The sequence below is a fragment of the Capra hircus genome, chromosome 7, assembly GCF_001704415.2.
Source record: "Capra hircus breed San Clemente chromosome 7, ASM170441v1, whole genome shotgun sequence".
In the NCBI taxonomy this organism is placed as follows: Eukaryota; Metazoa; Chordata; class Mammalia; order Artiodactyla; family Bovidae; genus Capra; species Capra hircus.
Window position 1 is genome coordinate 87900914 of NC_030814.1, and position 13568 is coordinate 87914481.

Consider the following 13568-nt stretch of genomic DNA (forward strand, 5'->3'; position numbering starts at 1 on the left):
AAAAAATTTAAAGGGACAGAAATTAGATCATGCATTTTTTTCCCAATCACAATGGAATATAAATAGAAATCAACTATAGAAAGAAAAATGGAGAAAGAACCAATGCGTGGAGACTAAACAACATGTTACTAAACCAGTGAGTCAATTATGAAATCAAAGAGAAGACCAAAAAAAATCTCAAGACAAATTAAATGGAAACAATTTCCCAAAACCAATTAGATGCAACAAAAAACATCTATATGAGGGAAATTTATAGCAATAAAGGCCTTCCTCAAGAAATAAGAAAAATCTTAAATAAACAATGTAATCTTTCACTTAAAAGAATTAAAGGACTTCCTTGGTGATCCAATAGTAAAGAATCCTCCTGCCAATGCAGGGGATACAGTTTAATCCCTGGTCAGGGAAGATTCCACATACTGCAGGACAGCTAAGCATGTGTGTCACAACTACTGAGCCCACCTAGAGCCCATGAGCCACAATTACTGAAGCCCACTTATCCTAGAGCTGGTGCTCCACAACAAGAGAAGCCCTTGCAGTGAGAAGTCTACAAAACCACAACTAGAGACCAGCCCCTACTCACTGCAAGTAGAATAAACCCATGTACGGCAATGCAGACATAAATAAATAAATAAATATTAAAAAATTTCACTCTTTATTTAAAGATTTTGAAATGTAAAAGAAAAAAACATTTAAAAAAGAAGAAAAGGCAAAGCCCAAAAACAGCTGAAGGAAGTAAATAATAAAGACGAGATGAAATAAGTAAAAACAGAGATAAAAAAGATCAATAAAACCAAGAGCTGTTTTTAAAAAAAGATGAAATTGATAAACTTTTTAGCTGAGTTCATCAAGAAGAAAAGAGGCCTCTGCCTCAAAATAAATAATGAAAGAGTAGAAATAATAACTGATAACACAGAGACATAAAAAGAAAAAAAAACATAATACTATGAACAGGAGAAGCAATGGAAATAGAAACAGACTGTATTTTGGGGGGCTCCAAAATCACTGCAGATGGTGATTGCACCCTTGAAATTAAAAGACGCTTGCTCCTTGGAAGAAAAGTTATGACCAACCTAGACCGCATATTAAAAAGCAGAGACCTTATTCTGCCAGTAAAGGTCCATCTAATCAAAGCTATGGTTTTTCCAGTAGTCATGTATGGATGTGAGAGTTAGACTATAAGAAAGCTGGGTGCCAAAGAATTGATGCTTTTGAACTGAGGTGTTGGAGAAGACTCTTGAGAGTCCCTTGGACTGCAAGGAGATCAAACCAGTCCATTCTAAAAGAAATCAATCCTGAACATTCATTGGAAGGACTGATGCTGAAGCTGAAACTCCAATACTTTGGCCACCTGATGCAAAGAACTGACTCATTTGAAAAAACTGTGATGCTGGGAAAGATTGAAGGCAGGAGGAGAAGGGGACAACAGAGGATGAGGTGGTTTGATGGCATCACTGACTCAATGGACATGAGTTTGAGTAAGCTCCAGGAGTTGATGATAGACAGGGAGGCCTGGCATGCTGTACCGTGTTGGGAGCCGCATTAGGCATTACTGACAAAATGGAGGAATGGCCCCAACTCCCTCTCTTTGTCCCGCAGGCACGAACCCAGGATGAAGGAGCTAGGTCTTGTGATTCTGACTTGTGTTTTCCTTTCCTTGGCTAAGTTGACTGAAAAGAATATTAAGGTGCTTATTGCTCTTGAGAGAAGCATGAGAAGGCACAAAGCCTTCTGCAGTTGTGCTCAGAGAATAATTCATTAAGTTAATCATTGTCATTTGTTCAAGGATCTTTACAAAAGTGTTCCAGGATGAGCACGTAGGCTGCAGCTTGAGGTCATGGGAAGGATTGTTATCTGAAACTTATTTGTGAAGGAAATGTATATAGCAAAGGAGTCTGCTGAATTTAGGGCTTAGGAATAATTAAAAATAGTTAGAAGCTAAAGATTTAAGGAATGTTGTAATGTTAGCATATTCTACTATAGCTTATAGAGATTAGGAATTTTAGATATATTAATAGCTAGAAGCCTTCTTAAGAGATAGTGAGATCAGGACACTAGGGGCAAACAGGATTTAGAAAGATAAGAAATAAACTGAGGTTTGTGGTATGCAGCCCAGATATAAGCACGAGTTACAATGTAATCACAAGTTAAAGTAAACACAATTCTGAGAGAACCACTGAAGCAGAAACTCTGCTTGAAGGGCAACAATGATTTATGGAGACAATAAATGTGGGTGAGGGGAAATTGAAAATGTCAAACCTCTGACCTAATGCTTTTGTCGAAGTATAAAAGAGAACCTAAAGCTTGAAATAAAAAAAAAAAAAGAAAGCTGAATGAGAGGCTGCATCGTCACTTGCTGACACCGCTCATCCCTTCAGGCTGATTCCCTGGCTGCTAGAGCTGGACTCCAGCAGTACCCACAGGGTTGCAAAGAGTCGGACACAACTGAGCAACTGAACTGAACTGAACTGAACTGAATGAACAGTTAGTATGCCCACAAATTGAACAACCTGGAAGAAATTAACAAATTTATAGAAGCACACAACTTGCCAAGGCTGAACCAAAACGAAACAAATAACTTAAAAAAACAAATCATTAGGAGTGACATACCTTTTATTTAAAAAGCTTCCATCAAACAAAAATCTAGGACAAGACAGCTGCACAAGGGAACTTTACCAAACATACAAAGAACTAATAGTTATCCTTCTCAAACTATTCAAAACAATTGAAGAGGAATGAATACTCCCAAGTTCATTCTATTATAAGGCCCCCGTTGCCCTGACACCAAAACTAGATAAACACTTCAAAAAAAAAGAAAATTACAGACTAGTATCCTTGATGAATAAAAAAGCAAAAATCCTCAACAAAATTTTAGCAAACCAAATCCAACAATATATAAAAAGAATCATATACCATGATCAATTTAGTCTAGGATTTGGATTTTAGCCTAGGATCACAAAAACAGTTTATCATTCATGAATTAATCAGTGTGATACAGCACAGTAACCAAAATAAGGATAAAAATCATGTCATCATCTAAACAGATGCAGAAAAAACATTTGGCAAAAATCAACATCCATTCATGATAAAAACTCTCATCAAAAACTCTCAACTTACTTAAAGTCATTTATAACAAGCCCACTCAATATCATATTCAATGGTAAAAAGCTGAAAGTCTTTCCTCTAAAGTGAGAAACAAGACAAAGATGCCCACTCACACCAATTTCATTCGCTCAGTCGTGTCCGACTCTTAGTGACCCCATGGACTGCAGCCTACCAGGCTCCTCTGTCCATGGGATTTTCCAGGCAAGAGTACTGGAGTGGGTTGCCATTGCCTTCTTTGAAAGTTGCATTATGTGAGATTAAAACACAGAAACCTGTTTTTTATAGAACAGATTTTTATTTCTATACAAAAATAATGAAATAATGGAAAGAAAAAAATCCTGTTTAAAACTGCATCAAAGAGAATAAAATACATAGGAATGAAATTAACCAAGGAGGTAAAAGATCTATACTCTAAAAACTATAAAACACTGTTGAAAGAAACTGAGGATTATACAAAGAAATGGGAAGATTTCCCATGCTCTTGGTTTGAAAGAATTAATATTTTTTAAATGGCCATATTACCCAAAGCAATCTATAGATTTAATGCAATTCCTATCAAAATTAACAATATTTTTCACATAGCTAGAACAAGTGATTGTAAAAATCATATGGAACCACAAAAGATCTCAAGTTGCCAAAATAATCTTGAGATAAAAGAATAAACATGGAGGTATAACCCTTCCAGACTTCAGACTATACTACACAGCTATAGCAATCAAATGGCAGAGTACCAGCACAAAAATACACACATAGATCAATGGAACAGAATAAAAAGCCCAGAAACAAACCTACACACCAATGATCAATTAATCTATGACAAAGGACACAAGAATACACAGTGGAGAAAAGACAATCTCTTCAACTAGTGGTTCTGAGGGAAAATGGAAAACTACATGTAAAAGAATGAGATTAGAACATTTTCTAACATCATTTACAAGATAAACTCAAAATGGATTAAAGATATAAATCTAAGACCAGAAACTGTAAAACTCCTAGAAGAAAACAAACGTAGAACACTTTTTCACATAAATAGTAGCAATATTTTTTTAATTTTTTTTAAAATTTTATTTTTACTTTATTTTACTTTACAATACTGTATTGGTATTGCCATACATTGACATGAATCCACCACGGGTGTATACAAGCTCCCAATCCTGAATCCCCCTCTCACCTCCCACCCCATATCATCTCTCTGGATCTTATTTTTTTTTAATCTGTCTCCTAAGGCAGAAGAAGTAGAAGCAAAAAGAAATTAACAAGACCTAATTAAAAAGCTTTTGCATAATAAAGGAAACCATAAACAAAATGAAAAGACAACCTATAGAATAGGAGAAAGTTTTCTCAAATGATATGGGTTAATATCCAAAATATATAAACAGCTCATATAACTTAGTATCAATAAAAACAAACAACTCAATAAAAAAAAAGGCTTAGAAGACCTAACTAGACATTTTTCCAAAGACGATGAACAAATGGCTAACAAGCACATGAAGAGATGATCATCTTGGCTACTTATCAGAGAAATGCAGATTGAAACAACAATGAGACATTACCTCACATTTGTCAGAATGGCTATCATCAAAAAGTCTACAAAAAGCAAATATTGGAGAGGATGTAGAGAAAAAGGAACTCTTGCACACTGTTGGTGGGAATGTAAATTGGTGCAGCCACTATGGAAACCAGTATGGAGACTTCTCAAAAAACTAAAAATTGAACTACCATCTGATCCAGTAATTCCATTCCTGGGAATACCTGCAGAAAAAATGAAAAGATACATGCACCCGTGTGTTCACAGCAGCACTATTTGCAATATCCAAGACATGTGAAGGGCCTATCAACAGACAAATGGAAAAAGAAGATGCAATACATATACACAAAGGACCAATAGCCATAAAAAAAGAATGAAATTCTGTCATTTGCAGCAACGTGGATGGACCTAGAGAATATTATGCTTCGTGAAGTTAAGTCAGACAAAGACAAATACTCTATGATATCATTGATATATGGAATCTAAAAAATAATAATACAAACTGATATATAAATGTAAAACAGAAACAGGTTCACAGATACAGAAAGCAAACTTGTGGTTATCAAAGTGAAGATGGTAGAGAAGGACAAACTAGGGGGATTGGATTAACAGATGAAAACTACTATGTCGTAAGTAGATTAGCAACAAGGATACGTTATATAGCACAGGAATGGGAGCCAATGTCTTATAATAACTTATAGTGGAATACTGTTTCTGAGGTGCAGTGGTCAGCACATTCACCTTACTTATAGTAGAATGAGTGAGTGAGTGAGTGAGTGAAGTCGCTCAGTTGTGTCGGACTCTTTGCGACCCAGTGGACTGTAGCCTGCCAGGCTTCTCCGTCCACGGGATTCTCCAGGCAAGAATACTGGAGTGGGTTATCATTTCCTTCTCCAGGGGATCTTCCCGACCTACAAAAATACTGAATCACTAGCTATATAACTGAAAACAGTATATTTTAAGTCAACTCTACTTCAATTTAAACAGTTACTTTAAAAAAATTAAAACAAGATAAAATCAGCAAAAGGAAAAGGCACATAAGGTGGAGTCCAGAAGAAAAGGCATACAGATTTGAATTCAGGAGGATAAGCTTCCAGTTGTCCACTCATTGCTGAAGTCAAATGGAGAACATTTATTTCTCCCGAGTGCAAAGTACTGCCAACCAGGGAAGCTCAGTGAGCCTTATGGTATCAGGGTTTCTATTTAGAGTCAGTCACATAAGTACGCAGTGCCTGCAGGACTGACCTCAGCTACTCAGACCCCAGTCCCCCAGAGGTCAAACTGATTCAAGGTGGCCCAAAACCTCAGGCAACAAAAGCAGGTGTTTACCATAAATCACTTGTTAGCATAAACTATCTGGCCTGGCTCAGGACATACAAAAACATTGTTATCCTAGTATCCACTGGTATTCCAAGGCCTTAGAGGTCATCTCCCAGGAGCCTCATCCCAGGATAAGCCTGAGGAACTTGGGAATGTGCAGGCCTGATATTTTTAACCCTCTCCTGCATACATATAGTTTACAAGGAAATGACATTAGGCTATCAGAAGTCATAGAAAACTTGAAATAGAGGTAAGTTCTCAACCTAGTAAAGGATGGTGATGGTCCTGAGGTATCGTTTCTCAAAGACTTTTTGTTTTTCTGGAGAAGATGTGCCTCCAGCCCCCTTCTGATTCAGTAAGGTCATATGAGTATTTCTGGCCACCGAGTTTTGAGCAGAGGTAATGAATGTCACTTCCAAGCCAGAACATTTAATTGCCAGTGTAAGGCATTTCAGAGCTTTCTTTTTCACTGGCATAATTTCTAGAAATATTCAAGATGGGGCTGCTCTATGAGCAGGGCCCTACGTCAACTCAATGGAGGTATGTATAGCATGAACAAGAAATGAAACTTTGTTGTTTTAGCTGCTAAAAATTTTAGTTATTTCTTACTACAGGTTATCCTGCTTAATACAAGTTGTCTATAAAATAAGTTTGTACAAGCTTTAAGCTTAACAATGAAACTTTTTAAACAATTTCCTTTTAGATCTTAAATAAGAAATATGTTGTACTAGAGGTCTTATCCAAGACAATAAGGGACATTTCTCATGGAAGAAACAAAACTGTTATTATTCAAAAATGATATGATTGTCTACATAGAAAATCAAAAAGAATTCAACATATATTAGCATTAACAAGATTCATCAGGGTTCTGCATATACACAAATATACACAAATCATTTGTATTTCTATACTCCATTAACAAATTTTTAAAATATAATGATAAAAAGACACAATTTGCCAAAGAATCAAATAATATACCTAGGAATATATTTAACAACAACAAAAATACAAGGTTATTCTGGTTAAAATAATAAAACTTTATTGAAAAATATTGAGTAGCACTTAAATAAGGAAATATATGATGCTCATGGAATGAAATATTTAGTAAAGATTCAGTTGTAAAAATAAAAAGAAATTAGAGGAATGAATGGCACAAATCTCAGGACAGTCATTACTTATAGGACAGGGTTCATGGAATCATAGTGAGATTCCTTGGGTTTCGGGGAGACAGTATTTGTAATGTTCTATTTCATTGTCTGCATAGTGGGTAAGCACAAGGGTATCCATCTAATTTTTTCTTTAAACTACACATACTCTCTCCAGTTGTGGTGCACAGGCTTCTCATTGTGGTGACTTCTCTTGTTGTGGAGCACAGGCTTTAGGGCACGCAGGGTTCAGTAGTTCCAACTCTCAAGCTCTGGAGAGTGAGCTCAGTAGTTGTGGCTCAAGGGCTTAGTTACTCCCTGGCACGTGGGATCTTCCCATACCAGGAACTGAACCTGTGTCCCTATCATTGGCAGGTGGATTCTGAGCCACAACATTAATACAAAATTGTCAATAAAAGATGTGGAAGATAAAACTGAGAACATCTCCCAGAGAGCAGAACAAAAGGATAAAGATATTATTTTAAAGATAAGAAATTGAGACGGCTAGTATAGGAAGTCCACTATGCAAATAATATATGTTCCAGAAAAAGGGGAAAATGCAGAGAGGAGATTATTGAAGAAATAATATGAAAAAATTCCCCAAACCAAAGTATTTGTTTCCAGGTTAAAAGAAATCCACTGTGTTCTACCACATGCATGAACAAAAACATATACCAAAGTGTTAATACATGATCATGAAATTTCAAGACACCAAGGATAAGGAAAAGATCCTTTAACCCTCACAGAGAAAAAAATATTTAAAAAAATTTTTTATTTAGTTTTAGGCTGGCATTTCACATGATGTACTCTGCATATAAGTTAAATAAGCAGGTTGACAATATACAGCCTTGCAGTACCCCCTTCTCAATTTTGAACCAATCAGTTGTTCCATGTAAGGTTTTAACTGTTGCTTCTTGACCCCCATACAAGTTTCTCAGGAGACAGGTAAGGTGGTCTGTTATTCCTCTCTTTAAGAATTTTCCACAGTTTGTTGTGATTAACCCAGTCAAACGCTTTCATGTAGACAATGAAGCAGAAGTAGATGTTTTCCTGGAATTCCCTTGGTTTCTCTATGATCCAATGAATGTGGGCAATTTCATTTCTTGTTCTTCTGACACTTTTCTAAACCCAGATTGTATATCTGAAAATTCTTGGTTCACATACTGCTAAAGCCTAGCTTGAAGGATTTTGAGCATAACCCTACTAGCATTTGAAAAGACTGCAATTCTCTGGTAGTTTGAACATTCTTTGGCATTGCCTTTCTTTGAGACTGGAATGAAAACTGACATTTTCCAGTCCTGTGGCCATTGCTGAGTTTTCCAAATTTGCTGACATATTGAGTACAGCACTTTAACAGCATCATCTTTTAGGATTTGAAATAGTTCAGCTGGAATTCCATCACTTCCACTAGCTTTGTTTGCAATAATGTTTCCTAAGGCCCACTTGACTTCATACTCCAGGATGTCTGGCTCTAGGTGAGTGACTACACCATTGTGGTTATTCTGGTCATTAAAACTTTTTTTGTATAGTTCTGTGAATTCTTGCCACCTCTTCATAATATCTTCCGCATCTGATAGGTCCTTAACATTTCTGACCTTTACTGTGCCAATCCTTGCATGAAATGTTCCCTTGATACCTCCAATGTTTTTGAAGAGATCTCTAGTTGGTCGCACAGAGTTAAACACGACTGAAACAACTTAACAGCAGCAGCAGCAATTAGTCTTTCCCATTCCATTGATTTCTTCTACTTCTTTGTATTGTTCATTTAAGAAGACCTTCTTACCTCTCCTCGCTATTCTCTGGAACTCTACAATCAGTTGGATATATCTTTCCCCTTCTCCCTTGCTTTCACTTCTCTCCTTTCCTCAGCTATTTGTAAAGCTTCCTCAGACAACCACTGTGCTTTCTTGCAATTCTTTTTCTCTGGAATGGTTTTGGTCATGGCCTCCTGCACAGTGTTACAAATCTCTGTCCAGAGTTCTTCAGGAACTCTATCCACCAGATCTAATCCTTAGAATCTATTCATCACCTCTACTGTATAATGATAAGGGATTTGACTTAGGTCATATCTAAATGGCCTAGTGGTTTTCCCTGCTTTCTTCAATTTAAGCCTGAATTTTGCAATAAGGAGCTGATGAACTGAGCTACAGTCAGCTCCCAGTCTTGTTTTTGCTGGCTGTTTAGAGCTTCTCCATCTTCAGCTGCAAAGAATATAATCTATCTGATTTCAGTATTGATCATTTGGTGATGTCCATGTGTAGAGTCATCTCTCATATTGTTGGAAAGGGTGTTTGCTATGACCAATGTGTTCTCTTGACAAAACTCTGCTAGCCTTTGCACTGCTTCACTTTGTACTCCAAGGCCAAACTTGCCTGTTACTCCAGGTATCTCTTGACTTCCTACTTTTGCATTCCAATTACCTATGATGAAAATGACATCTTTTTTTTTTAAATGTTAGTTCTAGGAGGTCTTCCAGGCATAGACTTGTGATCTTGAATGGTTTGCCTTGGAAACGAACTGAGATCATTCTGTCATTTTTGAGATTGCACCCAAGTACTGCATTTTGGACTCTTTTGTTGACTATCAGGGCTACTCCATTTCTTCTCAGCTATTCTTGCCCACAGTAGTAAATATAATGGTTGTATGAATTAAATTTTCCCATTCCTATCCATTTTAGTTCACTGATTCCTAAGATGTTAATGTTCACTCTTGCCATCTCCTCCTTGACCACATCCAATTTACCTTGATTCATGGACTTAACATTCCAGGTTCCTATGCAATATTGTTTTTTATAGCATCGGACTTTACTCTCACCACCAGACACATCCACAACTGAGGGTCGCTTCTGCTTTGGCCCAGCCTTTTCATTCTTTCATGAGCTATTATTAATTGCTCTCCACCCTTTCCCAGTAGCATATTAGATACCTTCCAGCCTGGGGGGCCCTCATCTTCCAATTTTATATATTTTTGTCTTTTCATACCTTTCATGGGGTTCTCACAGCATGTATACTGAAGTGGTTTGCCATTACCTCCTCTAGTGGGCCATGTTCTATCAGAACTCTTCACTATGACCCATCCATCTTGGGTGGCCTTGCACAGATGGCTCATAGCTTCATTGAGTTACATAAGCCCCTTTGCCATGACAAGGCTGTGATCCATGAAGGAAATAAATCAAACTAACAAAATTAGGTACAAAAAATATTAAAAGCAGCAAGAAGAAGAGCAACAAATAATATACAAGGGAATCTCTATAAGGTTACCAGCTGATTTTTTCAGGGAAAACTCTGAAGGCCAAAAGGGACTGATATCAATTTAAAGTAATTAAAGGGAAAAATCTACAACCAAGAATACTCTACCCAAAAAGGCTCTCATTCAGATTTAATGGAGAAATCAAAATTTTTACAAACAGGCAAAAGTTAAGACAATTCAGCACCACCAAACCAGCTTTCCAACAAATGCTAAAGGAACTTCTCTAGGCAGGAAACACAGAGAAGATAGCAAAAAATAAAGGGAAGAAAAAAGGCCTACAGAAATAAACCCAAAACAATTAAGAAAATTGCAATAGGAACCTATATCTGGATAATAATCTTAAATGTAAATGGATTACATGCTGCAACAAAAATACACAGGCTGGATGAATGAATACCAAACAAGACCTGAATATATGCTATCTACAAGAGAATCACTTCAGACCTAGGGACACATACAGACTGAACGTGAGGGACAGAAAAATATATTCCATGTAAATGGAAATCAAAAGAAAGCTGGAGTAGCAATACCCAGACAAAATACACTTTAAGATAAAGAATGTTGTAAGAGACAAACAAGGCCACTACATAATGATCAAGGGATCAATACAGGAAGAAGACATAACAATCATAAATATATGTGCACCCAACATAGGAGCATCTCAATATATAAGGCAAATGCTAACAGCCATAAATGTGATATTCAACAGTAAAACAATAATAGTAGAGGATGTAAACAACCCATTTATGCCAATGGACAGATCATCCAGATAGAAAATTAATAAGGAAACATAACCCACGAGTGGGAGAAGGCAATGGCACTCCACTCCAGTACTCTTGCCTGGAGAATCCCATGGACGGAGGAGCCTGGTGGGCTGCAGTCCACGGGGTCGCTGAGGGTCGGACACGACTGAGCGACTTCACTTTCTCTTTTCACTTTCATGCATTGGAGAAGGAAATGGTAACCCACTCCAGTGTTCTTGCCTGGAGAATCCCAGGGACGGGGGAGCCTGGTGAGCTGCCATCTATGGGGTCACACAGAGTCGGACATGACTGAAGCAACTTAGCAGCAGCAGCAACCCTTAAGTGACACATTAGACCAAACAGAATTAACTGATATTTATAGGATATTCCAATCAAAAGTGGCAAAACATACTTTCTTCTCAAGTGCACACAGAACATTCTCCAGGATAGATCCCATCTTGGGCCATAAATCAAGCCTCAGTAAATTTAAGAAAACTGAAATCATATCAAGCATCTTTTCCAACCACAATGCTGTAAGATTAGAAATCAATTAATTGAAAAAAAAATCCACAAGCACATGGAGCCTAAGCAGTATGTTACTAAATAATCAATGGATCACAGAGGAAATCAAAGCGGAAATTTAAAAAATACCTAGAGACATCAGATACAGGAACAAGACAAGGATGTCCACTCTTGTTATTATTATTCACCATAGTTTTGAAAGTCCTAGCCCAAAGACAAATGACAATAAAAACATGATGATCCAAAATCTACAGGACATAGCAAAAACAATTCTAAGAGGGAAGAACATACAGAACAATCTTAAGAAATAACAAAAATTTCATATAAGCAACCTACCCTTATATCTACAGCAACCAGAGAAGAAGAACAAACAAAACCCAAAGTTAGTAGAGGGAAAGAAATCATAAAACTTAGAGCAAAAATAAATGAAATACAAAGAACACAATAGCAAAGATCAATGAAACGAAAAACTGGTTCTTTGAGAAGCTCAACAAAACTGGTAAACCTTTAGCTAGACACATCAAGGAAAAAAGGAGAAGGCCCAAATCAATAAAATTAGAAATGAAAAAGAAAAAGTTACAACAGACACCAAAGAAATACAAAGGATTTTTATTTGCCATAAAAGCAAATATATAAGCAACTATACGCCATAAGAGACTACTATGAGCAACTGTACACCAAAAAAATGGATAACCTAGAAGAAATGACAAATTCTTATAAATGTACAACCTTCCAAGACTGAACCAGGAAAAAGTAGAAAATATGAACAGACCAGTAACAAATATTGAAATTGAAACTGTAAGTAAAAATCTTCCAACAAACAGAAGTTCAGGACCAGATGGCTTTACAGGCAAATTCTGTGAAACATTTAGAGAAGAATTAATACTTATCCTTCTGAAATTCTTCCAAAACCCTGCAGAGGAAGAAAGACTCCCAAGCTCATTCTACAAGCCCATTATCACTCTGATACCAAAATCAGACAAAGATATCACAAAAAAAGGAAATTACAGGCCACTGATGAATATATCATATAGACAAACAAGTCCTTAACAAAATACTAGAAAACCAAATTCAACAAAAAGTTAAAAACATTGCATACAATGATCAGGTGGAATTTATCCTAAGGATACAAAGATTTTTCAATGTCTGCAAATCAATCAATGTGTACATTACATCAACAAACTGAAGAATAAAGACCATATGATCATTTCAATAGAAGCAGAAAAAGCTTATGACAAAATTCAGTACTTATTTATGATTAAAACACTCCATAGAGTATACACAGAGGAAATCCAAAAAAAGGAGGGGCTACCTCATCATAATAAAGCCATATATGACAAACCTACTGCAAACATCATTCTCAGTGATAAAAAGCTGAAAGTATTTCCTCTGACATCAGGAACAACACAAGGATGACTACTCTTGCCACTGTTATACAACACAGTTTTGAAAGTCCTAGCCACAACAATTAGAGAAGAAAAAGAAATAAAAGCAATCCAAATTGGAAAGGAAGAAGTAAAATTGTTACTGTTTGTGGATGACATGATGCTATACACAGAAAATCCTAAAAATGCTACCAGAAAACTACTAGAATTTATCAATGCGTTTAGTAAAGTTGCAAAATACAAAATTAATACACAGAAATCTCTTGCATTCCTATACACTAGAAACAAAAGATAAGAAAAATAAATCAAGGAAAGCAATCCTATGTACCATCACATCAAAAAGTATAAAATACCTAGGAATAAACCTATCTAAGGAGGAAAATGACCTGTACTCAGAAAACTATAAGGTACTTTTTTCCTGTAAAATTATTTATTGGAGAAAAATATTAATTTTTCAAGATATTCCCAGTAGTTTAAGGTATATTTAACTTTTTAAAAAATTTGAGTATAATTGCTTTATAATATTGTGTTAGTTTTTTCTGTTCAGCAAAGTAAATCAGCTGTATGTATACAT

The 13568-nt window shown here is 36.2% G+C and overlaps 1 protein-coding gene across 1 annotated transcript in view; it reads right to left on the bottom strand.

Annotated features, from left to right (window-relative positions):
- The window catches only part of MEIKIN (meiotic kinetochore factor), a 151542-nt gene that overhangs the window by 31769 nt on the left and 106205 nt on the right, over window positions 1-13568 (bottom strand). The window lies entirely within an intron of this gene.